The sequence below is a fragment of the Arachis stenosperma genome, chromosome 6 (assembly GCF_014773155.1).
Source record: "Arachis stenosperma cultivar V10309 chromosome 6, arast.V10309.gnm1.PFL2, whole genome shotgun sequence".
NCBI classification, from domain to species: domain Eukaryota; kingdom Viridiplantae; phylum Streptophyta; class Magnoliopsida; order Fabales; family Fabaceae; genus Arachis; species Arachis stenosperma.
This window is the reverse complement of record NC_080382.1, coordinates 144,698,565-144,702,348: the sequence shown is the minus strand read 5'-3', so window position 1 is coordinate 144,702,348 and position 3,784 is coordinate 144,698,565.

Below are 3,784 nucleotides of genomic sequence, written 5' to 3'. Positions count from 1 at the left end.
AGGAAGAGCGCCACCAGGACCGGAAAGAGAGGCAACCACAGGAGACAAAGAGAAAGTCGGAGGAACAACAGAAGAGCTCGGAGCGTCCTTAGAACGAGGAGGGGACTCAATAATCTTCTGCCCTCGAGTCTTCAATTCTGACTCAGAAACGATTACGGGGGCAGGAGGATCCACAATAGCACCATCAATGACGACTTTGTTCGGATCTAAAGGAGAAAGATCAAAGTCAGGAGCAATAACTCTGACCTGCTCCTTGAAAATCCTCCAAGCCTCCTCGGCGCCATCAGCAATAGATTCCTCCAACTCGGCATACGCATTTCGAGAATTCAGCAAATCCTTCCTCACAGACACAAGATCTTGAAATAAACTCTGATAACTCTCCTGTGTTGTTTTCCTCAAACCCGCCTCCATGTTGCATTGGGCTTGCAACTTACTCTCCTTCTCCCGAAGGCTATCTCTCTCCGCCCTCAGCTTGGCGACCTCCTCCTTCAACTCCCTCTCATGCTCTTGATAAGAAAGAAGCCTTCCCTCCAGCTCCTCAACCTTCAAGGTTAACCCCAAAGAGCTGAGAGGAGTCTTCTCAAAAATATCCAAAAGCTTGCCACAAACACCTGCTGCCCTGAAACTCTCCTCAGCCAGAGTGGTAAGGTGGTTTCGAACAGAAACATCATCCATACTTATATGAGGATAGATGTTCTTTCGGACGAATGCCAGAGTATCCGCCTTAACCCCACCATCAAAAGAAGAGCCAGACTCTAAAGTCTTGCGCTTCTTCTTCTCTGGCTCAGAAAGAAGTCGGGCGGAGGGGAGCGGCCGAGACAAAGCTGAAGAAGAAATCACAATGGGTTGGGAAGGAGTCCCCACATTCTGAGGAGGAGGAGGAGGAGGAGGAGGAGGAGGAGAGATGATCGCCCTGGTGCCACCAGTCCTGGCTCGGGACCTTGCTTTAGCCTCCTGGACTCTCTGGTAAGATTCCTGAGCATTCTTCCTTGCCATATCTACAAAAGAAACAATTAGCAAAAACAACAAGTCGTTATTACCTCAAAAACGGCAGATACAAGTCGGTGTAAGAAACATATATACATATATATAAGCTACCTAGTTGCGACCGAACAAAAGTCGGCGATCCCTGGAGGAATTTTCTAGTATCCAAGTATGGGGCCCTCCCCCACACCTATCGGAAAAACCCCACAATGGCCGCCTCCACCTCGTCTAGGTCGTCCAGACCGTACTTCTCACAAGGGGAGGCCTCCAACCAATAGAGAGGAAAGCGAGGGGAAGAATTCTCATCCAAGAAAAAGGGGTGGTGGCCCTCTACAGCTTGCACTTTGAAAAAATAATTTTTGAAATCGTGGAATGATTCGTCGAAGAGGGTAAAAATCCTCCGACCTTGAATGGCTCGGAAAGACACCCATTGCTGCTTGTTATTTAGCCCACTGAAGGGCTTAGTCATGTGGAAAAGATAGAAGAAAATCCTCAAAGAGGTCGGAAAGTCCAAAGCGTGACTAATAAATTGGTAAATTTTCAGAAAATCCCAAGAATTGGGGTGAAGCTGGGTAGGAGCAACTCGACAGTGGTGCAAAACAGGCATCTCAAAATTCGAAAAAGGAAGAAAAACACCCAAACGGGTGATCATACATTCATACATAAAGAAAAAATGAGGGGCCGCCTCATTGGCCCTCCCAAAACAAACCCGGTCTTCTGGACCCGGGACTACCAACTCATACTTTGGCTTGTCCTCCTCAGAAGTACAAATTCTGTGGTGAGTACGAAGGTGGGTGATAAACTCAGCGTCGACCAAGGGTTCCTCCCCTAGGACCGTGACATCAACCCATTGAGAAAGAACATCTACGGAAGCCATTTCTTTTCTTATAAAGGGTGACAAAAACCTACAAAAGAAAAAAAGAAAAAGAAAAGGAAAATAAAAAACACGGTCTCTAAAGGGAGGAAATACGGAACTAAAGTTTACAAACCAACCTATCTATCTACAAAATAAAAGCATGCAAACATAAGGCATGTTACGAAAGAAGAAAAGCTAACCTTTATCCAAAAATGAAGGTTGGAAGAAGCAGAAATCTCCGAAACACAAGAGTGTAGCACGAACGAAGGAAGAGGAAATTTGAAAAATCGCAGAAACGAAAAAAATGAAAGAGAGGGAAAGTATTTATAAACATGCTAAGGGGCATAATGTTAAAAGCGGGGCAGTCATTAATGAGAATGCACCGTTACCAAGACCTACGCACATCCCTAACGGACACGACGCTTGATTAGACGTAACTGTCAGAACCAAAAGGACACGGAAAGTCACGTCGGTTTCAAACCATCACGTCGGTCCTCCAACAAGTCGGCTACGGCCCCGAGTAGAATACTCGAACCCAAATCTTGAAAAAATTGGGCTCGAGTAGGGGCACTGTTCATACCCTGGCCCAATAATAAAGGCCCAGGATCAAGCAAAAGACCTAATCCAAAGGGTTGGGCCTCACTAGTACCAATCTTCATCCTACGAAGACGGTACTCACTACGACTTGTCCTAAAGAAGTCGGGCACGAGAGTTAGCTGGCAGATAAACACTCATTCAAATGAGTAACTGCCCCTAAAATCTCTCTAACCACTTCCACGAGCCATATCCTAACCTCCCTAAGATAATGGGACGGTTAACACCCTAAAAATATGGCACTACTCCAACGGTGGTTATTGGTTCACCACTATAAATACACTGACACCCCTCAGGTATCTCTAAGTCCAATACTCTCTAGACCTGCTCACACTCTTGCTAACTTAGGCATCGGAGTGTCTTTGCAGGTACCACCCCCCTCTCCTCACACGAACAAGTCGGACGGAGACCCCCCGAGTTGCAGACCCATTCGGAGTCCTCCTCCTACACACATTTGGGCTAACCAACGCCATTTAGCCCATCGATCTCCGATTACCCACCGTAACAAAAGTAATTACCCTTTGTGCTAAGAAAATTGAAATTGAGTGAACCTTAACGAATAATTTCATAAACTGTTTCTCATACATGCATCCTTCTACATTATTTTCTAACTTGAGCACATATATATATATTATAGTCATATTAATGTTTAAAATTTGGTTTAGTCAAATTTTTTAGAGAGGTAAACATTTTATTTTGTATTTGATAAATAAAAAAAGATAATGTGTTTGTGTTTATAATTTTAAAATTTAAGAGTGCTTTTAAAAGTATCTATAAAAAAATTGTTTAACGTTAATTTATATTTATTAAAATTAAAAAATCTAATATAACACTATATAATAATAAATATCTAAAATACTTCATTAATTATTAATACTAAATTTTGTTTATTTTTCTGCACACATTATTAGAATCTTCATATTTTTTTAATTTCTCACCTTAATCTTCATAAATATCATGCGCATCATAAATTATGTGTGAACTTCTTTTATTTGTATTCTTTTTTGTGTCTCTATTTTTTAAACTTAAGAATACTAAAGAGATTAAATTATTCATTATTTTTAGTTTTTTTTTTCTTTACCAGTAACGTTAATTAATTTATTATGTTTCTCCCGTTGTAATGTATTTGATTCTTTTATTGATCTATATTAGAATAGAACAATATTTTATGTTTATTAGTCTAAATTGTTTTATGATTTTATTATATGATAATAATGTTTTATAAAATCCATTATTCAATAACACATGACATGTATTTAGCCATACTTAATATAAACATTTATGATTCTCTTTGTTTTCAATCTTTTAATTTTTATATAAGCTTATGGAATATTTTTTCAATATTTATAT